Raw genomic sequence first — 25,780 nt, 5'->3', positions numbered from 1 at the left:
CATTGGAATGGACTGCGGCCCAGGACCCGTGTTGCAGTAATTGGGAGTTTAGTTTCCCCTGCTTCCCTGCCTGGGGTGACTGGCAAACTGCGAGGCATGCAGACTGCTATCCCACACTGGACCCAGGCTTAAGAAAACCTCTAAATTGAGCTGACTTTTTTTTTCTTTCAGGGAGGCTCAATCTGGTTTGCAGCAGAGGGTGGGGAGCTGGACGGGGCACAATCGCTGCGTTTCCATGCAAACAGTATAGGCGGTTGTGGGGGAGGATGTCAGTAAGCAGGCAACACCCTTTTGCGAGCTTTGTTGTGTGACACATACACAGCCCACCCTAGAATTCCAGCTCCTATATTTGGCCCTAAATACAATTGCAGGTTGCGAGTAGCAAATGAGCCAGGGTCAGTCCCAGCTGAGGACACGGGCAAAGCAGGAAACAGTGCAGGAAGGATAAGTCTTTTATAAATAAATCTAAACAGTGGTGGGTAATTACACAGTGCTGGCCTTGTGGCACGGCAGTAAATCAGGCGCAGAGGGGATTATAATGCACTGTCCGCAGACTCCTGTTCTCTAATAGAATGTCAGTGAGGGCTGTTTCAGGGCTGATACCTGTTGCTTTGCCCTCAGGACATAAGCTGAGTGGAGAGCTGTGGAAAACCTACGGTACATTAATGGTGTGAAAGCTATTTTAATTGTTTCATAAGCCAGGTTATAAGTTAGTTTACACTTTTACATGTATTTTTCTTTAGTTTAAATGGATATTTCTTAAAAAAATGTCAGTCTCTTCTCCTAAAATGCATATATATTTTGGAATACTGTTATATCATTATGTTATTGCCTTTTAAATCAAAATATCAGATTTACGTTTTAGGCGCGTATGTAGTTTCTGGCTCGATTGATCCGCGTAGGCAGGGCACTGCTACGTCCTGACGTGAGGAGCAAACACATGATGTCAGAACAAACCAGACCGTGCTGATGTAACACAGCACCACATGCTCACAAGCCTCATAAACTGTCAGCCTGGTGCTTCTTTAAAAAACCTTCCGTTTGTAACTTGCACCTATAGGAACACAACCCTATAATGAAAAGCCATCTGTACGGTCTGCCCAGTACAATATTCTATTATATAGTCAGCAGATGGTCCTCTTACATTACATTATATTACATTAGATTTTTTTTTCTTTTAATTTTAGTGTTAGCCTTGTTAGTTAGATTTGTTAATACAAAATCCACCTTTCCTGGCTCCTTATTTTCAGTTTCCCATACAAGCCACTTGCTGGGTAAATTTAAAGTGCATGTCAGATGATCGCAGAGTTTTCAATGAGAAATGTACAAAATGGCACTATAAGACAAATGGGCTGTGAAACCACACATGGGCTAATTATTCTTTCAATGAATCACTCCAACGACTTCTCAATTATTATTTTATTGGTTCCCATTGGCTAAAGTAGGCCGTTTCAAAAGCTTAATTTTTCCATGACTAATGACATGTCCAAGTATCAGCCCTGACAAACACGTCAGTAACGAATCACGAAAGCATTACATTTATTTTAAAGGGAAATGAAGTACGCAGTTTTCGTGGATTCAAACCACAAAATTAAACAAAAAAGAAAAATCAACAATAACCCAAATGAGAACGATGCTGTCACAGAACTGCTGTACAACAAATGCACACGTATAATTTTATTTTCAGAGCTTCCACCAGGCCGCAGTAACTCATCTGAGAATGATCAAATGGAATATTATACTGAAACCACAATTATATTGAGATTTAATTAAACATTAGAAAGCTCTCCTTCGACTCAGATTTGTGTGGGATGTCCTTTGGCCTAAGATGTGAAGAACTCTTCACAGAAGTCTTGTGTTATTTTGAATACTTTGCAAACAAAGGCATGTTGTAAAAGCATCATGCCTAAACTCTGTGTAAATGAATGTGGAGCTCCCCCCCCTCCACCTCCAATACGGCTGTGTTGGCCCCCACCCTGATTATGGTACGGCTCCTCCCCTGTCTCGTCTGGACCACAAAATATTGGTGAAGTAGTGTTGCAGACCCACTAATTCAAGACACCCTGTTCTGGTTTGCAGAATCATGCCATGTGATGAAATAACATCAAATCTTTAAGAAAGTTATATTGTAACTGAATAACACTTAACATTTTTTCTTTGGGTAAATCTGTTAAAGGCATTTTGCAAACCAGGCAATTTCTGAAACTTTTAATTATTTAAAAGGACAAACCAGTAAGCTATAATGGACTGGACATTTTATTATTATTATTTTTTTTTTTTTTGCGAAACAGATAAACATTTTCACCCCGACCCTGTAGTACATCAACTATATGGAAGTGGAATATGGAAGTATTTTTAGATTATAATTGTGCTGACAGAGTGGTGCATACAATGTACATATTGTGCAATAAATGTTTCCATTAACACCTCAACTATTTATTGGGCGTATTCAATAGAAAATAAAACAAAAATTATATAAAAGTGTGAGCACTGCTGTTCTGTAGAACACAAACCATATATGGGCAAACCATCATGACTTAAAATCAAGTGAAGTTTAATTCTACCTATTTTTTTATAAATTGTATTATAGTGAACATGACTTTTTTTTCACAAGTTTCGTCTTCTGGCAGAATCATTACAGGACACATCCTGATACTGAAAATAAATGTTTTCATTCCAACCCAACCTTAATCAGGCTCAAGTGGTGCTTAATAGGCTAAAAATGAATGTGGCAGGTTGAAAGCAGTGTGGGATGGAATAAACACATTCTGGTGGGGGGGGGTTACCGGGAACAGGATTGAGAACCACTGAGTTAGACTAACTGGCACAAATCTGAGTCTAAGGGGATCTTTCTAACGTTTAATTACATTTCTCCTCCATATACTTGTGGTTTCAGTATAATATTCCATTTGATCATTCTCTGATGACTAACCCCCCCCACCCCCACCCCCACAATCTCGCGAGGTTTTACATAATCATACTTAATATTATAAACTACCTTGCCAGATTTATGATCTTCTGTCTTAGTACTGCTTAAGTCAGATAATCTCCAAAGAAAGAGCCAATCTCCAAAATGATGTATCAACATTTTATCACATTGTAAAACTGACCATAGAAGATCTATGTTGAAGGTAAGAGACAGAACTGATTCCTTTATAAAAGCTTAAAATGTCATTGTATCATAGTCTGATGGGTGAAACTAATTACATGAGAACAGAATTTACATACATTAAATGTCACATAGTTTAGTATGTTTCATTGTTGTAGAAAACAAACCTAAAACGGCAACAGCAGGTTTGCACATTTTGGCCTGTTCCTGTTTTATTACAATTGCATTCAATTGATAATAAATATATTTAATGTAGGCCTGAACAAGTCACTTACCAAGTGTTTAAATAACCAGGCTTATTTGGAGAAATGGAAGAAAAATGCCAAACTTTAATTTGTAAATCTTGATAATTGTCTCCCTTGAAATAACTGAAATTAGTCTTCCATTCGCAAAAGTCCAGGAATTTACACATTTACGTGGTAGACGAGGCACTTTCACAGCTTAAGAACTTTACGCTTGCAAAAGAGTGGCTGTGATGATTATGATGATGATGGTGGCGACGATGATTAGCATAAGCATTATTTAACAGAAATGAGGTTAATGAGAAACATTAAAAGTGGGTAACCTCCCTTCAGAGGTAAAGCGGTGTCCTGCATATCATACTACCAGCAATTGTTAGAATAAAAATGAGACAGGAAACAGAAGGAACACAGTGACAGTCGTGGGAATACGGCAGTTTCTTGGATACTGTAACTTAAGAGGAAGCCTTTCTTGTTTCGGCAGTGAGGAGTGCCCCGCCCCTTTCCTTCCGTGCACCTGACACTCACGCTCTTCTCTCCTGAACATTCAAAGAACTTCCCTCTGCTGTCCATCTGGCTCCTCTTCACACCACTCCCACTTCCTTCCAGTTCACTCTCCTACTCGCTCAACTGGTGCTCACACATGCACAGACACTTATGCTTGCGGAGCCCTTGACGGTACCTGAAAACCACCACATGAGGGAGCTCATTCGCAACTCGCCCCTAACTGTCTCATCCCAAAAAAAAGCATTTTCAGTAAAGTCAGTAAATTCATCAAAGCAGAACATGGTCTACTTATAAATTAGAGCTTCATTTAATGTGAGAGACAACACTGAACGAGAACCTATGGCCAGGAACTATTTTATTGAAAGAAAACACATTTCTGTGCTCGCATGAACAGACACACACACACAGACAGATGCAGAAGATTGTTTATCTTCTCACAAATTACTGCCCTACATCACCAAATTACAGTACCAAATTATAAAACTGAGAGCATACGCTCGTACTTAACCAACTGAAAATTGGTCGTTTTCCCCACTGAGTGCCCAAAGCACCCTTTCTGAAATATAAAACTAACTCAATTTTCCATTATATTGTAGCATCGTTTGATCAACGGTAAACAAATACATTTCAATTTACTCTATTATTTAACTATAATACAAAATGACTTTCAGCATCATGCACCATGAGTTTCTATAGTATAGTAGCTGACATGTTTCCCAGACGTGTGCAAGCGCCCAGTTCCAAATCTGGCAGGAACATGAATTATGCATTTTGCCAAAGAACTAGATCGTTCAGCTGGTTTGCGATTGCCGGTGTCATCCGGAAGGCTGCGTATTTGCTTGAATAGTTACATTGCCACTGGGTTACTCAATCTGGACAATTCTCCAGGGCTGCTGTATAAATGGTTGACCCTGTGCTCTGACACCAAGCTTCATTCTCACTTGTGTAGATGCGTATGTTTCAAAGGAGAGCAAGATGGGGTACGAGAAGGCTTAGTAAGTTCATTGGTAGGGTAGGGATTTAGCTTGACTGACACACCCCAGAAGTGCAATCACTGAACAGATCCTCTTGTCAATGTAATACTTACTCTTATCATCAGTCGTGATCAGGGCCACAAGCTGTTTTTACTCCTTTTCACTTCCACAGACTCTTCCCCTGAACTGATAGGAGCATCCCAGTCTTTTCTGGAGAATACTGTGCCATAGTCTCACGTCTGGATTCTCATCACTGCCACTTTACACTTCATACTTTTGTCACTGCACCCTACAGCAGACTTTAACTTATGAATGTCTTTATCGTCGTTACAAGGATCAAAACAGGGGTGAGTTTTAAGTTTATGCAAAGAGAATTTCATGCTAGAAATACGGAACCATAACTTTGCTCTATATGCCCTGTGACTATAAAGAGACGATCTTCACAATTTTGGAAGGTTCTGAACTTTTTCTGTTCGCTTTCTTTAATTACTGTGAAGAAGCGGAGTGAAGGGATGTTTCTTGTTAACTGTATTACTGTTATGATTAGCATTGTGTTTTACAGGTGTTTGTCTCCGAGTGATATTTTTTTGTTGATAAAACGGCTAGCATGTTTATTTTTTGAAAGAGAAAAAGAAAGACGAATTCGCCATTGCCAGTTTTACAGTGAAACTCCAGGAACATGAGAACAGAATTACCCCATTTGTCTACCCCACCAAAAGGCCCTGGCTCTTATCGCCCCCACGGCTGGCTCATCCACTTCTGTATTTGCCAGGTGTGTGTCATAGTGGGACCCACCCTCGCTGCCAGATTTTAATGCCCACTGCATGTTATAATTGCCATGACCTCAGCTTCCTACGTACTGTGCATTTAAGGTTTATTTTTAATCCAGTGCATTCAGTCCACTCACTCCCCCACTTTTGGATAGAACTGACACTTTCATTTGTCGCACGATATCAGAAATAAAATTCAACAGAAAATGAATGTTATTAAGTGTTAAACATTAATTACGCGAAGTATTAAAACATTTTAATCCCGCAATAAGTGCTTTTTTGTGTGATTGTGATATAGGCTAAATATTCACGTAAATACAAAGCGTTATGCAGAGAATGGAATAAAGCTCTGTCGGTAGGAGGTGGTACAGTACATTTCCTACCAGTTCTTTAACTGCAACAATGCAGGTGTCGGCTTGTATATTCATCTTGTTATTCACTATATTGTTATGAGAGGTGTCAGTACGTAAAAAAAAAGAATCACAGTACTCTGAAGAGAAAAACAAAGAGGTACCAGTACTGTGTACTGGTGAGTACTGGCCCAATTCAAGCACTGAAGTGTAGCTTATGTTCAGTCAAGGGCATAATTATTTTGGGAGGGTTGTATTGGCTAGTTTTGATTATTGTGGCGATTACAATCCCCCATAATTTCTGCTAGTGTGTTCAGTCATTAATCATCACGTTACTTTCGTTAAAACAGCCTGTACTTTTTTTTTAGTGCGGGGGCACATGGCAGTAAACAATTTGCACTAACTGAGGCATAAGCAGGTTGGGATAAATATAGATTTTTACCACTTTTAAAGCTTTTTACATCAATGTAACGATACTGCTTGTTAAATAATCACAGTAATCTTGTCAAAATATCGTTCAAATGTATGTCATTCAAGTCAGCCGGACTTTACTTCTTAGCTCAATGCAATTTAAAAGGAATATGATGAATGAACCACTATTAAAATGTTTTAAATATTTTTAAAAAGATTTGATCCTATTTTAAGAGAAATGCTGACAGGCCTTCTAAACGCAAGGAAGAAAAATTCTGCAATAAATGAAGACGTGCGCGTCTTGCATGTTTAAAACCTGCCAAGTAAGAACTATGGTTTTCATCTCAGGGTACACATTTGGTAGCCAGTATATTAGATGCACCTAACTAGTACCAGATAGGACCATGTTGTACCCTGCACCACTGCACACCATTCCTGTACTGAGCTATTATTTTTGCACTTGTAACCTTCCTGTTAGCTTTAACGAGTCTGGCCATTTCCTCTGACCTCTTTCATTAACAAGGTGTTTCACCCACAATACTGTCTCTGACTGGATGTTTCTTGTTTATTGCACCATTCTCTGTAAACTCTAGACACCGTAGTCAGTGAAAATCTCAGAATGGAGGCAGTTTCCAAGGTGCTGGACCCACTACATCTGACACCAACAATCACAGAATCAAAATGGCTTAGATCACGCATCTCAGATCTTTTAAGGAGGAGGCTGTTTGCATTAACAATCAGGTGCACCTGATAAACTGGCCACTAATTATGAATTATTTTAGTACTACATCCATTCACTTTCCAAACACTTTCCGTACATCTGTTTGTCAAACTCACTTGTCCTACGCAGGGTTGTGGGCGTCCAGAATCTATCCCGGAAACAGCAGGTGCAAGACAGGGAATTGCCCAGGACAAGGTGCCAACCCATCGCAGGGCACACACACCAGTCACAGTCACCAGTCACACTCACCGGTCACACACACAGTCACAACTCCAGGCAATTTTGACAACTCCAATTTACCTTAGAAAGTTTTTGCACTGTGGAGGGAGAATATGAAACTAAATTATATGAAAGTAACTCCAGACTAGCAAGAGGGAAAATGTAACAAAAGAATGTACACATCCAAGGGGTACGACTTATTATCCATCCATCCATCCATTTTCCAAACTGCTTATCCTACTGGGTTGTGGGGGGTCCGGAGCCTATCCCAGAAGCAATGGGCATGAGGCAGGGAACAACCCAGGATGGGGGGCCAGCCCATCGCAGGGCACACTCACACACCATTTACACACACGCACACCTATGGACAATTTAGCAACTTCAATTAGCCTCAGCATGTATTTTATCTAAGTCAGTCTTAATTCTAGCAGTATACGACACTTTTTGTGTCAAATTTAATCTTGATTGCGTAATTTTAAGTTGTTAATTGAATGAACCATAAGAGAAGGACCACAATTAAGGATATAGCCTGTTTATGACCAATGGAAACTCTGAGTAAAAAACATGCATTGTCTGCAGGCTTTGAGCTGAACTCGCTGGGAGGAAGGTCGTGGTTAAATGACAGAAACTGAGCAAATAATGGAATCCCAGCTAACAGGGAAGGTTCCCAAAACTTTAGGCAACGTTATGTGAGGGTCTTCTTGTAGCTGGCAGAGAACATTCTTACTGTTACATTAATGGAAAGTTATTTCCACCTTCTACATTTTATCAACGGTTCTGTAGTGTAAACAAAAGAACATTATCACCTGAACATCTTTTTAACACATTTAATGTTGAAAACTAAAAAATACATTTTTTTACACATTGCTATATGTGTATACTGCGAATGCGCTGCCCAGCCTGGTAGTCATGACCTTAACTGTGTGATGTCACAGTGTTACCCGCTGCTGTACCATGCCCTTTATTGGGTCATGCTAGTGATGGACAAAATGACGCTTCATCAATGATTTGCTGTATTTTTGAGCCCACTAGATGGTGCTCTTGGTTTGCTTTGGGGCATGCTTTTCACTCTGTTTTTTTAAACATAGAGCACCATCTAGTGGGCTCAAAAAATACAGCATACGGTTCATGAAGCATCATTTTGTCCATCACTAGTTCAGTGTTTTCCAATCCAGTCCTCGGGGAACCCCGGACACTCCACATTTTTGCTCCCTCCCAGCTCCCAGCCAATCAGGAATACTGAATACCTGGTACAGGCGCACTGGAAGCTGAGAGGAAGCAGAAACATGGACTGTCCGGAGTTCCCCAAGGTCTGGGTTGGGAAACACGGGACTAGTTCATGCATTATAAGTCTTAGTTATTGTATTAGTAGTTGTAATAGTGGCATTATAGTGGGAAAACTGGACACGTTGAACGTTTCCATACCTTGATAGTAACATAATAGTTAGTGTACACAGCAGAGAAGACACAGAAGTCTTTTGCTACTACAATGACATACTAGAGTAGTGCTTTGCTGAAGAAAGAAACTAAACATGGCAAAGGATGAACTTCCAAGTGTTTCTCTCGGAACCTGGGCAACTCATACGTAACCCGGGAGTCCATAGGCTGGACCGCATAGCACCATGCACTTCGAACCTCAGACCAGCATAAAATTATAAAAAAACACTTGAATGATGTCTATGACATATGCTATACTTCTTGGGCAGCTAAGACATAACAAAAGTCTCCCTAAAATATTCTGTACTCTATATTCTATCTGTCATGTGGTCTTTGAAAAATGAACTATAATCCTAGTGGTTGTTTTGCGAATGCCCATTATCTAGAGCGTCAACATCAGCTGTCATTTGTTTGTTTATTTATTTGTTATATATTATATAAAATATATATTATTTATGTGTTTGATGCTGCCTGTACCATATCTGCCTGGATGCAGAACCCTAGATCTGGTTGCTAAATTTGCTCTCCAGAGCAGGTTCCTGCTAAGGTATTTCCTCACTGCTGAAAGTGTCAGCCATGGGTGGGGCAACGAGATGTGGAACTGATCTCTAGTATCAGCAGTCAAAAACATCTAGCCTTTCTTTTCGAAGGCAAGAGGCATTAACATGACCTAAAATATTCCTCCTCTGATAACAATCCTGGAAGCAGAACTTTCTCTAAAATTGCATCTCGGTGGACTTCAAGAACTTTCGAGATAGAGAAGTGAGCAGAGGCACAGCAAAGGATAAGGTCTCTCCGCTGCTTGATTCCTCAAGCAACAGCTCGGCAATGGATGCCTGTTTACAAAACCTGTAACCCAAATACATGAGATGAGATGGTGACAAGACACTGCTTAGTTGCTGCGCCCTGTCTCTGTACATGAGCCCAGAGACAAGTCTTCAGATCTTCTTCCTTACCAACATTACCCATGACAGCATTATTACCACGGTTGCCCTTTCCACCCTTGCCAGTCTTTTTGACACTGGATGTCACAAGTTCATCGTTAATGGTGTCTCCATGCAATAAACCCTGACATTACACTCCTGTGACTAACATGACCAGTGAATAAATTCAAGCCAAACTATCCATTACGCCACCGATGGAATATCCAGGCTGTCATCTACGGATTAAGAGGTGGATTCAAGTGTCATTGTTGCAGCCGAGGCAGTATGTCATCTAAGCATCCATGTACATGAACAAAACCAGGACAGACCTTTAGTTACCCCAGTCATCTGCTATGATTTGATATGGAGGTTCTAGCCCAGATATTGCAGCATAGTTGTGAAAGACTCAAGTTAAGGATGATAAGTCTGATTTCATTCATAGCACTCAAATTCCGTCCCAGCGTCTGAAGGAAAGTGCTTTTAACACATTGAATAGCATCCAGAAGATTACATACTGTGAAACATTAAACTATATACCTACAAGCTACTTGTGCTTTATTAAATTTGATCATGTAATTTGATGGCTTGTTATATACTTGTACCTCGTAGCTCAAGACCCTTATAAAGTATCTGGAAATTTACACGTTATGGCAGTGTTGTAACTTAAATCAAGGAAAATCAATGAACCACAGGGAGTGATTCTCGGAAATGCATTAAATATGATTTTGGTATGTCCAGAATGTACTGGCCTCACGGGCTTTGAGCAAGGATAATATGAAGCTCTTTGAGACAATGTAATGTTGGGAAAATGATCTATACAAATAAAATTGAATTGAATCGAATTTTTACATTTCCTGTGATTTGACATAAATAATCTTATTGTTTTTAGCTTTTTTTTTTTTTTAGATTAACGCCACAGTTTACAGTGTTCACCAAAAGTCTGGGGATATTTGCTTGATTCACCAAAAACATTGCAAATTTATTTTATTTTATAGCAAAAATCATTGCTTAATTACTGAATTATAGTTTTAAAGAGCTGTTCTGAATTAAAAAGTTCACTGATATGTAGTCTCATTGGGTGAACTTTAATTAGTAACACCTTCGCGAAAACATAAAACGCCAAACATTTGCCTTTAGTATCCCTTTGAGAGCAATAAATAGTAAAACGGCAACAGAACTGAATGAGTCAGTCAAAAAATTATGGCACTTAATAAAAAGAAAATGTCTGTGTGGAAGATATGTGCAGATATGCATTGCTTGTCGATGGACTTCTGTTATGAGACTAATAAATCTGCAATATTATTCCAGAATTAGGTAAGCTGCATATAGTGTCCTCTTACTTAACCTGCACCCAGTACATAAGAGTGTAACCCTACACCCTAGAAATTAATTTTTTCAATGGTTCGTTAATCTGCATGTGTTGTATGACACTACTTTGACTGCTCAACACAACAAATAAATACCAGTGGATGAATAACAGTGTGCTGTGAACTTCATACTGCGATGAACATTTGGGCTGCTCTGTATAGCTATACATACTCAATACATCCTCTGTATAACTATACTGTTAACATTCTCTATGCTGATTCGAAATCAGCAGCTTAATCATAGTAGTTTCCTCTCCTCTTTAGTTAACTGCTTGGTCATACAAGTCGTGCGATTCTCAGCCTTAGCTTTCTTACATGTTGGAAGCTCTTGTTAGTCATTTTTTTAAACTGCAAGCAGTGAAATTAAGCACTTGAGTGATTTGAGGTTTGTTCAGTTTTTAACTTAAGTGTATGAAATAAGGAATATTCAGGCTATAAAGCCAGTCCAATGCAGTTCACTCTTTGCACACATACAGGAGTGAATTTTGCTTAATGATAACATCTGCAAGTATTTACAAACGTATTTTTTAAAACCAACTGAGCTACAGATCACACTAAAGCTGAAGTATAAATTTGTAGTATATGGTAGCTGGAGTAGTGATTACGAATTTTGAGGGGGCTAGCTGGAAATCTTGAAAACTTGAAAATTAAAAATAGTTCCATATCTGAACCGCCTCTGATTTGTACGTTTTTAAAAATGAAGCAAAATTCTTTATTAAAAATAAATGACTCTACAACGTAGTAAACAAATGAAGGGAAACCTAGTTAGCTAATAAAATTAAATGAAGTTAAAGAGGAAGGATACATGAGTGCACTTACTTCAGTAACTGTTTCAGACGTGACCTCTTTTGATGTAACATGCAGCAGAAATCTCAGCTGCAGTGATTGACCGGATTGTTAATAGATCAATAAAGAACGACCTGAGGTTACACAAGACAGGCAGGCACTTCTCAGAACAGCCTTGTATTGTGACACCTGGTCAGAGGATTTCCTGGTGTTCGGTAATTTAGGGAGCTGCTGGCATATGACGGGGAGCTCAGCAGTCGTCTCTGACTGCCAGCACTTGTAGGAAGGTGGATCGCACCATGAAGGCTAATTAGAATCTGACACTTAAAACCAAAGTATCAGGCCATCTGCCGTGTGTTACTCCCTGACACTTCAAGCTCCGTGGAACTCGTATTAATGAAAGCAGCGTTGAAATTAAATGTAGATGTAGTGTCAACAGCGTCAATAAATTAATTGCATAGTCAAAATTATGTAGTTAAAATGTAATGAGGTTTTCCTATGTTTTAACACATTTAAAAGTCTCGTTCAACCCCAAAGGCCTTCGTTATTCGGGTAGGATACGTTTTGGGTAGCTCGGACGTTGAATCCAATTGGATAACAACATCTCAGCTGTCTGCCTAGCAGCGTGCTATTGGTCTGAATCCACTAACGCTTCCATTAAACAGGATAACGAATATTTGAGTCATTTTGATGGCTTAGTGATAGAGAGTGGAAGGGGCTCCTACTAAGGAGCAGCAGCTAAATAATAGTCGAAACTCACCCCCAGCCTCAGGATCTGCTCACACCATTAAGGCACTGGGAACACTCCTTGACTATCACTATGGGTCCAAGAAAAATGCCCCCTGCAGGGACATCAGTTGTTCACAGCCCAGAGCTTGACAGTGTTCTTCCCATTGGCTGGTGCAAGGCAGCTATAAGGACCACAATAGCCGTGCCTCTGGACCACCCTCAGCCAGATGCCACCATCAAACCAGCATCCCATCAAATCAGCAGCCAGTCCCTTCCCCGCAGCAGTTCCTGCCTTGTTGTTGTCAAGGTTTGTACTCTTGTCAAGGCCCCCATAGCCCTCTGCTCCCACATTTCCTGCAGTTCCACCTTTTGGACCTGCCATTCTGCCTAGCGCGGCCTGTCTCTGGACCCTTCTGCGACCTGAGCCCAGCCAATTGTGTATCTTATAATATCTCATCAATCCCAGGGAGGAGCAGACCCCTTGTCGTGCCGTGAGCACTGGCTGTTCCTGCACAGTTGTGGTCAGAGTTCATGACCACCTCTTGGTGACTGACTTGGCCCAGGTAACGGATCAGTCCTAGAATAGCTCATACTTTTGAGGTTGTGTTTTGAGTCCACAATCCTTTGGTCTCTGTGGAAAACAGAAAAGCACCTATTTCAAGTAAAAAATGAATAAACTGTAGCACTAGCCCCTCCCTGCTGGAAACCAGCATGGGTTGGGCTCACGCTAAGGGACTTCTGGCAGAAGTGCTGTGTCCTCCTACTTTCTAAATTGGGTACAGAATCTCAAGCCACTTTCTGGAGATCAGACGGCTGCTCCTGGGTGCGTGGCAGACGTCCTTGGGCGTCACAGCATTCACCCCACGCTTCTTCACGTCATGCCACCATGACCTTTTCCATGGGCTGCTCGGAAACAGGCCCCCACCTCACTGACTCAGTTCCCTCAGCAACATTTTGGACTCCCCTAGAGGGCACTGCTGAAGAAGGATCAACTTCTCCCTTTTAGCTGGGGGGGGGTTACACTTTACGACAAGCTCATATCAATGATTCCAGAATGGTCTTCAAAAGATTTCCAGATTATTTCACTGCACTGGCTTCACCATAAAGCAGTTAAAGGAAAAACGTTGTATTAGAGTAATGTATGTGTCTACAGTTGGAAGTCAACATACAATATGCTAAATTACAAGTTTATTTACTGGTCATTATTGTGACATTTGTAAAAACTTTTTACCCACAATATCTACTGGACGTTTCCACCTGGTTTTTTACAATCAAGCCCTACTAGACTTTATTTATGAACATATATAAGGAGTTAGATTCAATATTTATGTGGGCCTACTAGACTTCTGCTACTGCCAAAAATTTTATAAGCAATTAGGCAAAATATTACATAGCAGCCCTCTCTGATTCGTCCTTAAGTATTTCAGGTGACCGTTACAGTAATACTATTTTACTCATGCATGTCAGCTTTTTGTTTAGGCTTCATCCATCCATTTTCTGTAACTGCCTGTCCGATTCAGGGTCGTGGGGGGTCCAGAGCCTATGGGCACAATGCAGGGAGCAACCCAGGATGGGGCGCCAACCCATCACAGGGCACAAGGCAGGGAACAACTCAGGATGGGGCGCCAACCCATCACAGGGCACAAGGCAGGGAACAACTCAGAATGGGGCGCCAACCCATCACAGGGCACAAGGCAGGGAACAACCCAGAATGGGGCGCCAACCCATCATAGGGCACAAGGCAGGGAACAACCCAGGATGGGGCGCCAACCCATCACAGGGCACAAGGCAGGGAGCAACCCAGGATGGGGCGCCAACCCATCACAGGGCACAAGGCAGGGAGCAACCCAGGATGGGGCGCCAACCCATCATAGGGCACAAGGCAGGGAACAACACAGGATGGGGCGCCAACCCATCATAGGGCACAAGGCAGGGAACAACCCAGGATGGGGCGCCAACCCATCGTAGGGCACAAGGCAGGGAACAACCCAGGATGGGGCGCCAACCCATCACAGGGCACAAGGCAGGGAACAACCCAAGATGGGGCACCAATGCATCATAGGGCACAAGGCAGAGAACAACACAGGATGGGGCGCCAACCCATCACAGGGCACAAGGCAGGGAACAACTCAGGATGGGGCGCCAACCCATCACAGGGCACAAGGCAGGGAACAACCCAGAATGGGGCGCCAACCCATCATAGGGCACAAGGCAGGGAACAACCCAGGATGGGGCGCCAACCCATCACAGGGCACAAGGCAGGGAACAACTCAGGATGGGGCGCCAACCCATCACAGGGCACAAGGCAGGGAACAACTCAGGATGGGGCGCCAACCCATCACAGGGCACAAGGCAGGGAACAACCCAGGATGGGGCGCCAACCCATCACAGGGCACAAGGCAGGGAACAACTCAGGATGGGGCGCCAACCCATCACAGGGCACAAGGCAGGGAACAACTCAGGATGGGGCGCCAACCCATCACAGGGCACAAGGCAGAGAACAACCCAGGATGGGGCACCAACCCATCACAGGGCACAAGGCAGGGAACAACCCAGAATGGGGCGCCAACCCATCATAGGGCACAAGGCAGGGAACAACCCAGGATGGGGCGCCAACCCATCGTAGGGCACAAGGCAGGGAACAACCCAGGATGGGGCGCCAACCCATCACAGGGCACAAGGCAGGGAACAACCCAGGATGGGGCGCCAACCCATCACAGGGCACAAGGCAGGGAACAACACAGGATGGGGCGCCAACCCATCACAGGGCACAAGGCAGGGAACAACCCAAGATGGGGCGCCAACCCATCATAGGGCACAAGGCAGGGAACAACCCAGGATGGGGCGCCAACCCATCACAGGGCACAAGGCAGGGAACAACTCAGGATGGGGCGCCAACCCATCACAGGGCACAAGGCAGGGAACAACCCAAGATGGGGCGCCAACCCATCATAGGGCACAAGGCAGGGAACAACCCAGGATGGGGCGCCAACCCATCACAGGGCACAAGGCAGGGAACAACTCAGGATGGGGCGCCAACCCATCACAGGGCACAAGGCAGGGAACAACCCAGGATGGGGCGCCAACCCATCATAGGGCACAAGGCAGGGAACAACCCAGGATGGGGCGCCAACCCATCATAGGGCACAAGGCAGAGAACAACACAGGATGGGGCGCCAACCAATCATAGGGCACAAGGCAGAGAACAACACAGGATGGGGCGCCAACCCATCATAGGGCACAAGGCAGGGAACAACCCAGGATGGGGCACCAATGCATCATAGGGCACAAGGCAGAGAACAACCCAGGATGGGGCACCAATGCATCATAGGGCACAAGGCAGAGAACAACACAGGATGGGGCGCCAACCCATCACAGGGCACAATCACACACCAAGCACTCACACATGGACAACTTGGTAGCTCCAATTAACCTCAGCATGTTTTTGGACTTTAGGGGTGGGGGGGGGGGGGGGACCAGAGCACCTGACGGAAACCCCACAATAACACAGGGAGATCATGCAAACTCCACACACATGGAACTCTGGTAAAGACTTCAACCCAGGTCCCAGAGGTGTGAGGTGACAGTGCTCACTATTACCCCACCATGCATGTGGTCGGTATTTTGGATTGCTTTTTTATCTTCAAATCTATCAAATTTATTTTCATGTTCAATTAAAGGAACAGAAGAGTGCAGAATACCTTTCCATGAACAGAACTAACATCACTGGCTTATATACAGAATCTCCAGACTCAACCAAAACAATTATTTATCCTCATCGGTATTCAGCCCAGCCAGAGTCAGCTGGAATCCATTCATAGCTCATCTTTGAGCTCATCCATCCATCCATCCATCCATCCATCCATCCATCCATCTTCTAACTGATTATCCTTGTCTGCATCACAAAAGAAAGAAGGAGAACTCCAGGATGGGTATGTTGGACATACAACGTCTGACCACAAGGTGGTAGTAACAGGGCTGCATGGAAAAGTAGCAGCCGATATTCTTACTATATGTTTTTCGAATTTGTAGTATATGTGCATTTGATTTCTTTGGGCTGTTATTCCCGGCCTTTTCTCTGCCTGCTAGTTTCAGTATACAGTAGCATACAAACTACTAAAATAAAATGACTTTTTCAGCTTTGTGTCAGCATTGTCGTAGAAGAGCCGAAACTCGTCATGTTCCTGCACAGCACTGTGAAGTGTTCAAGAAGCTTCTGGGATCTACTTACGCTAATTAGAAGGCAATGTAATCTGCAGAGACATTTCTCAGTGATATATCTACCACGTGCAAAGCTGAGAGTGCTTTGGGCACGAATGGGCTGCAGTGTGTGCGTGTCACAGGTGAAATTAATGCTGCACTATAAACACTCATCTTTATAAATCTCAGACTCCCGTAAGGTAAGCAAATTGTCAAAAAAGAAAACAAGCAAACAAACAAATAACCCTAAAATTAAAGAAAACAGAAACTGAGAACTCAAAAAAGCACAAATAACCAGAAAACAATTGTGATTAATATTTTTTTTGGTTTCTTAGTTTTTGGCTTGTCTTGTCTTACATTTGTGTTCATTCTTTTGCCTTTTCTTATTCTTTTTGTGTTTTCTTCATTTTTGTCTTGTCTAAGTTTGCATTACATTACATAACTGCAATCTTGACAAAATCTACGCTTACCATTTGCCTGAGAGTAAACTCTAAAATTGTACATGTGTGCATGTACCCTGCAATGGGTTGGCACCCCATCCTGGGTTGTTCCCTGTTTTGTACCCTGCAATAGGTTGGCACCCCAAATAGGATAAGCAATTACAGGAATTGGATGGACAGAAAATATTTAATAAAATGACATTTCATTAATTTACTCTCTGTCATTTTAAGAACTTTCATCACTAGTCTTAAAGACTTTTAAATATTCTATCACCGTCTTTGGCTAGATGCAAGTAAATCACATGACCCAGGGCCAGTCAGTCCTACAGGCAACATAGGCGGCCACCTAAGGCACCAACTTCTAAGGGGGTGCTAACTTGTCAGCTAATTTCACTTTGCCACAGACAAAGTGGTGATGCTTGCCTAGAGCACCGGATTGGCAAGGACCAGTACTGATGTAACACATCCTGTTGGGCTCTGCCTGCTTGTTGTGAGCTTTGTTTTCCCATTACCAGTAATCCAAGGAAAGAAGTTGCTTTGGTGCTTGGCGTAAATTGCCTTAAGATAAAGTATGTAGCAGCATGTACTATTAGATATTGCTCATTGAATAGGTGAGAAGAATAGAGCGATTAGCAAAGAGAAACAACACGTTCTTCTTTGAGTCTGTACATGTTGGCCACCCCACATCCAGTGAATATGCTTAGCGCACCAAGATGGTGTCCCACAATGAATAAATGTTCTTAAATTTTACCGCTACTCTCCTCTCTGCTCCTGCATCCAGTGGGTTCCAGGTCTGTTCTGCGGAGGTGCTGGCCATCCTGATGAGTTTGGACTAAGGCTTGCTACACCTTAGAGAAGCACATGGCCACTTTGGACTGCTAAAGCATACAGGGCAACTAGCTGCACACTTCATGAGACCTAAACTTCCTCAGAGAGTAGAGTCTGCTCTGCGCTGTGTTTCCCACCCAGTCCAATCTGCTGTTGATGTGGACCCCCAGGTGCTGAACCACCTCCACTTCCTCCCCCTGGATGGTGATGCTCTCAGGGGTTCCCTCTCATGCCGGAAATCCACCACCATCTCCTTTGTATTGCTGATGTTGAGCTGCAGGATCTTCTCCCTGCACCACAAGACAAAGTCCTGCTCTAGTCTCCAGCACTCTGACTCATCTTCGCTGCTGATGTATCCCACAAAGAAGGAGTCATCAGAGGACGTCTGTAGATGGCAAAACTGCTGACTTATGGAGCGACTGTGGTCAGTACTGACCACAAAACTATCACAGTACTGTTGAATAGCAGAGCACCAGAACAATTGCTGCTTTGTTATTATAAGTCAGTGGTGAAGCTTGGACATTAAGTGGCAGATATGTTGTATATTCATCAACAACAGGCTTGCATCATACAGTACTATGGGTTGCAATGTAGGTAATAGTAAATCATGAGAACCTCAGACCCTTTGACCCTGCATAGGAGAAAGGAGTATGGAAATTGGATGTAAGGATGGATGAATGGATGGATAAATGAATTAATGAATGAATACAGACTCTGCATTTAAGGGTACAGATAACTAAATATACTCCAAAGCGTCATTTTTCTTATGTGTTTTCACTAGAATTTCCCCTTAATTACCTATTTGTGATTCTATCATTAGCCACTAGGTGTCAACGCAAACCCTCCATTCCTACTCAATTACACCTATCCCTCGATTTACGGTAATTCGGTTTATCTTTGTTCCAAATATAACTTTGATAACAGAATTTGGATTTGCAAAGTGATTACATCCGTTTAATGTTTTTCAGACAAACAATGTATAGAAAATTGCATAAACCTTATTGTATCACGTACGAGTAAATATTATTGTATTGTCTTACTTTGTATCATACATAAATATCCGGGAGTCAACTAGACCTATGCCGTTCAGTTCCGAGATATCTTCTTTCGCCACCTACTGGTGTAATGATATACAGCGGTCTGAAAGAGTTTGCAGGGCAGTATAATAGAAATACACAATATTTTGAATTGTATGCATGTGAAAGGGACCCCAAAAGCGGGATTTTGTGCTTGGCTGAAAACACCATATATTTTCTTTTTTTTACCATGTAGTATGATAGTAGTTTTTAGTTTCTGTGCTTGTTATTTGTAATTTGCTCCACCTGTTGCTTTTTGTCCTGTACCATTGCTGATTGGTTGTTTTTTGTCATGTTCTATACCTGCCCATTGTTAGCATTTATTAACTGTGTATTTAAGTGCCTGTTCTGATTCTGTTCTGTAATCAGTCATTGTATTTGTTACTGCGTGTTGTTGCTTTGCTCCCTATTCCTGCTTCCTGTGTTGTGCTGGTCCATAGGTGTGTTACTTGGTTTCTTTAAATTTGTCCTTTATTTTTCCTGCTTGTTTTTGATCCCTCGTAGGTCCTCGTTATTATGTGCTTTTCCTGGTGTGTTCAGTTTAGCGCCTTTGTCTTGGAACTACTCCATGGATCATCGTCTTTTCCCTGCCTGCACCATGCCCTGCTGTGACACCAGGAATCGTTTCATCAGACCCAGAGAGAAGCCGGCACCACTGTCCATAGCATAACCATGTTGGTGTTCTCTAGCTTAGGTTCAGTAGCTGGATCACTGAAAAAGCCTTATATTCCATTAATTATAACTGTGAATCTGTGTATGCTTTGAAAATGGTTAAAAAATATATAAAAGCACTTAATAAATCCTAGTGGTTTAATTTGTATACAAAAATAAAATTGACCTAGATGGAAAAATTTTGTATAGGGTTTTACGCTAACATGCGTAACATGTCTCATAGCGCGTTTTTCCTATAACTTTCCCAAACCCAGAGCGGTTTTTTGTGCGTCCAGAGAACTCCACCCCCCAGAATTCCTCCTTTCGCCTGTCCCGGTCCTGTCAGCCAATTGGAGCAAACGTCACATTCCTACATTCCGGCTCTACGTGGGTCACGAGCGCAGCCCTTTTTCTCTCTCCGGCACGTTTTCGGTCCGATGACATTGCAATGAGGGATTTAAAACAATCATAGGATTCCTGATTCATTGCCAGTCTGAGCCGATTCACTGGGTGAGCGTTTATATTTTTATATCCAGCTGGGGTCTGGGAGAATTTCATCGGCCGGGAGTGCCTTCGCCGGTTCTCGGTGTTTAGTATGTGTCGCTAGTTAGCTCGTTAGCAGCATACGATGCCTTTGGCTGGATTGTAGGCAACTTGTAATTTCGCTTCGCTACCTTTACGGTCTGAGTGTATTTAGCTTGCTCTAAGATGGCTAACAGGATCGATGGCTTATCCGGCTTCATCCCCCCGTTTAGAAAAGGAGATCAGTGACACTGTCTGCATTGATGATAAATTAATTCGTAACTAGCTAGTTATGACTTTGCATGTTTACATTAATCTGATCGGGCTGTTCAGCCTTGTTTCTGGTATGGAAGACCGCGGCTGCACAATAAATGTAACTAGGTAGCCGAGAAATAACTAATGTCTGTCATGCAGTGATTTTTTTTTTAAGATTACATATTTTTTATGACGTACTGACTGATTCATTTGCACAGGATTAAGAGTTTGTTAGCTAGATAAGTAGCCTGTTAACTAGCGGTAGCCACGGTTGCATCACCTTTAACTATTAAGATACAGGAGAATATAAAGGGCGTGGGAGCGCTGCTGGCCTGAGGGGAGGCGATGCGGGCATGCAGGAGCATCTCCGGCGCATCTGCAACGCAGACGGACTGGAAACACCAAGCAAGTGAAAATAACAGCAAAATTCCCCCCATTAAATATTAAAGTACCGGTCCTCTGAACTCCATAGGGAGTTAGTCGCGTTTCCAGATACCAGTTAGCTATGTCATTTGTGCCTGGCCATAGCATAGGACCATTAACTGGGCTGCGTCGCCTGCGCATGCATGCCTTTTGTGAAAAGGACGGGGAATGCAGTCAGTCAGGCGGCTAGATGGCTGAGAAGCGGCTAACAATGGCTGTGCTTCACATATAGCAGCAGGCAGTCAAGACAAAGCTGACATCGCATGCAAATATCCAAGGAGCTGATGCTGTTACCATTTGATTTGATTGATTACACTGAGTATTTCAGCGGAAATTGTACTTTTGTTGTGAATTATTATTTTCTACCATCTTATTTTCCCCGAGATTATGTTTTTTATAGTCGGGAAATAGTCCTTGTAAGGCTTTTCTTGTCGCTCGGTAATTTGATCAGATATAAAAACATTTAACCTGGATGCCAGAGACTGTATGCCATCATTATAGGATGTCCTCGAAATTGCACGGCATACTAAGTGGACAGGATGTTGCTGTGAAAACGGAACAGCGTTTTTAGCCATCTGAAATAATCAATATTTTCTTAAGGAAAAATAAAATCACCCTTTAACGCTGGTAATAAATGGAGTGTAAAATGCGCAAATGATGATGGTCTGAATTTTTCTTATCCCACTGGCAACGTTATATTGCTGCTTGTCTTTGACTTCTGAACGATTCTTATTGCGATATTTATATTTAATATGAGATTTCCATGTAATAGCGTGGATGATGGCAGACATCCTCGCCATATATGCAATCGGTGTATTTTATTACTGTAGCCTGCACGCCAGCAAGTACAGTAAGTTATTAGGTGTCAATTACCGATACTCTGAAGGTAATGGCAACTTGTGAAATGATCGTATTTTGAGCATAAAATATCAACACATTTGCCTGTATTTAATCTGCGCCACCGGTGCAGCTGTATCGTTAATTTTAATTATTTAGTAGAAACTCAACCAGAATAACTGGAGCGCTACGTTTGCTCCTCATATCCGTAATGTTACATAATAATAGTAATAAAAATATGGACGCATAGCATAAGTATGTCATGATGTGTCTATTACAGGCATTTCCTGATTTGTTGGTATTTTTATGTAGAATATCTTTATTAAAAAATCAGCCACTGGCTGATTTGACCCAGTTCACCTGGGGTCATTTTACTGGTACCTGCTTGGGTAAGCAGGCATTGATGAAAACTAGCTCACTGAAAACCCACCCACCACAGAGAAGTCTCCTGAACTGTGAACAGGCTAGATTTTCTGTTAGTTAATCGTATTTTTTGGAGTTTTCGTGTTATTTAGTTATTTCACAAATTATTTCGCAGTGTCTTCTGCTGCAGTTACATACTTGTCTTGGTTATGCTCACCAGTAACTTTTTATAGTATGTTGCTGCGTATGTGTTGTCACTGGTATTGCAGTGACAGTGTAAAGGCCACTGTACTGGATCCCATCCATGTGGGACAATTGGGCAGCTTTGTACATCAGGCACGTTTAGAATAATTGTGTCAGGCTCAAAACCTGTCCCTAGAAAATCTCATCCTTCCAAAATTCAGCGGCAGGTCAAGCTGGGGAGACAGTTTGCCTATTGTCACCCTCAGCCCTTTAAGCGAGGGTGTAATCACAGCTCATGCTTCTGGAATTCTCCTGTGTTCCAGTGCCAGCCCATGTTTTGGTGCAGCCCTTGCGCCTCTTTGGAAGCCGTATTTTGTGGTTATGTATGTTGACAGCATACCATTTGTCATTACTCAGGGTGAGACCGACTGCATTAAAATATCTGTACATGAATACTCAGACACAGACAGGATTAATTCTACTGACTGAAATATCCCTAAATACAAAAAGTAGTTTATTTTTTCATTCTCTCTTCTGTTTGTGAAATCAGAAATACACTATAGTATTATTTTAAGGATGTGGTGTATATACTGGATTTATGGCTCTCAAAAAAAGCATACTGCCGTGCTTTTGCTATCTGTGTTCCTTTTAAGGTCCAGGGAGATGGGATTGCATCGATGGTGTCAGTAGTGGTGATCTGGACATCCATCCATCCATTTTCCAAACCGCTTATCCTAGTGGGTTGCAGGGGGTCCGGAGCCTATCCTGGAAGCAATGGGCATGAGGCTGGGAACAACCCAGGATGGGGGGCCAGCCCATCGCAGGGCACACTCACACACCATTCACTCACACATGCATACCTATGGGCAATTTAGCAAGTCCAATTAACCTCAGTATGTTTTTGGACTGTGGGGGGAAACCGGAGTACCCGGAGGAAACCCCACGACGACATGGGGAGAACATGCAAACTCCACACACACGTGACCCAGGCGGAGACTCGAACCCGGGTCCCAGAGGTGTGAGGCGACAGTGCTAACCACTGCACCACCATGCCACCCCCATGAGCTGGACAGTGAACTAATATGCAAAGTTAATTTTTACTTATATATTGTCATCCAATGAGCTCTAATTGCGTCAGCTGGCATGCAGTCAGCATTAATCATGCCCATCTGCCACTCAAAGTCCCAGCAGAGCTGCTGGTACCAGCTTCTAATACTGCATTTGTCTTATTATTTACTTTTTAGTATAACATTAGTGAAGCTGCCAAACAACAGCATGTAACTATCTCGAGATTTTGGAGTATTTGATATACACAATTCCGCATGAGGTCCTCTGAGACCTCTCCTCTTGCACACTGCGGAAAGAGGCCCCGTAGCTAATGAAATATCTTGTGATGGCGTGAACAGCTGATGCAATCAAATATGTGTGTCGAGATTATTGGAATCATTCTTCAGCTATTGATGGTACCGATTATTGTCATCTGTAAGATAAAGAATAGACCGGTGTTGCTGAATGCATTGTTGTAATTATTATTAATAATTCATAGCATTGAATCCCAGCAGACCAAACATTACTCTGTATGTTAATGTTTAAGTCATTAATAATTAATTCATATACTCGGTAGGGCAGGGCGATATCGCGTCAGTATTATATCGCATATGTGCGATAATCACCAAGGTTCCTGATGACGGGCGAAACATTTGGCCGGATGCCGGGTTTTCGGACTATATGGACATTTATGTACGTCCACAGCTTGTTAAGCAGAATAGTAGTGCGCTTAAAATATTAATGAGGTATTTTATGACACTCAACAGTTAGTAATAAGTATAAATTCGGCGTATCCTTATAAACCCGTCGGACTTGAAACTGCAAAAAGTACCGCCACACCGCCAATGTCTTTTTACCCTGTTTATCGCCAGGACCTGCTCTTTTCAAAATGTCCTGGCTGCTGAGCTGTTCCTTTCTTCACCGCCATATCACACTAAAGTGTACCAAACCAGAGTATACCAAAAAACATAAAGATACTCCAAGCTTATGCAGGTTTCTGACTCTTGGGCCGTCACAAAAACGCATCTCATTAATATTTTAGCGGCACTACTACTCTGCTTAACAAATTGTGGCTGTAAATGAACATCCGCATAGTACCAAAAAGCTGGTCTCCAGCCAGTTGTTTCGCCTGTCATCTGCAGTCCTGCCGATTATTACGCGCAGTATAATAGGAATGCGATATCGCCCAGCCCTAATTCTCGCACAATACATTTCATGCATTTCTAAGGAACTTCGTAGCCACATACTTCTGTCTGTGTGTAACTGACCTTTAAACTTAGGTTGACTACTTTTGGATCCCATGCACCCCAAACAAGCAAGGGCAGGGCCCTCAAACTTGAAAGCTGTCCCAGAGGTGCCGGATATATGGCTGACCATGTGCTCTGACCCTAAGCTTCACTCTCACCTGTGAATGTCTGTGTGTCTCATGTAGAAGAAGATGATGACATCACGAGTGACATCATTGTGTTTTTCTCATTATTCAAATGCTTTGCTACTGTGGAACTCGCTTCAGCTTGAACTGTTTGCTTACTTATTTAGCTTTAGAAAGTAAGAGGAATCCTGTCTGTGCCTCATGCCTTTGAGAGATTTTCTGGTATCTGAGTACGGCGCGATTAAGTCCTGAGCTCCTGCTCTTTGGCTGTTTTCAGAAATGAAATCAGTGTGGAATTTCACTAGCTTGTTTATGATAAATCGATAAAAAAAAATTTTCATTAAAGTTTTCATTTTGGTTTTATCATGTTTCAGAGCTGCCAGTACAGTACTTACAGTACATACAGTACTTACAGTACATACAGTACTTTTGGGGGGAAAAAACAAGATGTAAAAGACTTACAATCCTGATCTTATACAGCACTACACTACACTTATTTATTTTTGTTTATTTAAAGTAATTATTCAGAGCTGAGAAGCTAAGGACGTCTACTGAGATGTGCTGCCTGATTCCTGATTCAGCATGAGGGGAGATTGTGGTAATTGTGCAATATACTGCATGCTTTTTAATGATTTGCTGCAAATGATCCCATCATAAGGAAAAGCTACATTTCAGGGTTGCATTGTGTGGTTTCCTTTGAACTAATGCTGCGTGATTTTGTCAAATAGCCTGTGGTTACTCTTGTAGTAGGTATTGGCTGAGCCTGCATGGGACAGCAACCAGCAGCATGTAAACCACACTTGTGTTCATAGCAGACACCTCAGCAGCTAGAAGTCTGTTTTATAAATGACCGTTATCAGTATTGCAGTACCTTTGAAGTTCTGTTGTGTAGGTGACAGAAGTGCATGAATTGTATTAAGAATTGTTGAAATCTGGTATTGAGCATAAGGAAACCTGAAAACCAGGTTTAAGGCTATTTATTTCTGACTTATCCTCTGTTAAGCTGGCTTGTGACTTGCTAGTATTGATGTGTGTGTGCAG

General features: G+C 42.3%; 2 protein-coding genes across 4 annotated transcripts in view; one reads left to right on the top strand and one right to left on the bottom strand.

Annotated features, from left to right (window-relative positions):
* bxdc2 (brix domain containing 2) overlaps positions 1–25,780 on the bottom strand; it is a 277,175-nt gene that overhangs the window by 147,182 nt on the left and 104,213 nt on the right. The gene's annotated exons all lie outside the window — the stretch shown is intronic.
* The window catches only part of ctif (CBP80/20-dependent translation initiation factor), a 71,317-nt gene continuing 65,650 nt past the window's right edge, over positions 20,114–25,780 (top strand). For both annotated transcript variants that reach the window (XM_049019725.1, XM_049019723.1), the window contains exon 1: positions 20,114–20,247. The gene's annotated coding sequence lies outside the window, so the exon portion shown is untranslated. The remainder of the gene's footprint in view (positions 20,248–25,780) is intronic.

The sequence above is a fragment of the Brienomyrus brachyistius genome, chromosome 7 (assembly GCF_023856365.1).
Source record: "Brienomyrus brachyistius isolate T26 chromosome 7, BBRACH_0.4, whole genome shotgun sequence".
Taxonomy (NCBI): domain Eukaryota; kingdom Metazoa; phylum Chordata; class Actinopteri; order Osteoglossiformes; family Mormyridae; genus Brienomyrus; species Brienomyrus brachyistius.
The sequence above is the reverse complement of the archived record's forward strand: the minus strand, read 5'-3'. Positions and strand labels throughout refer to the sequence as shown.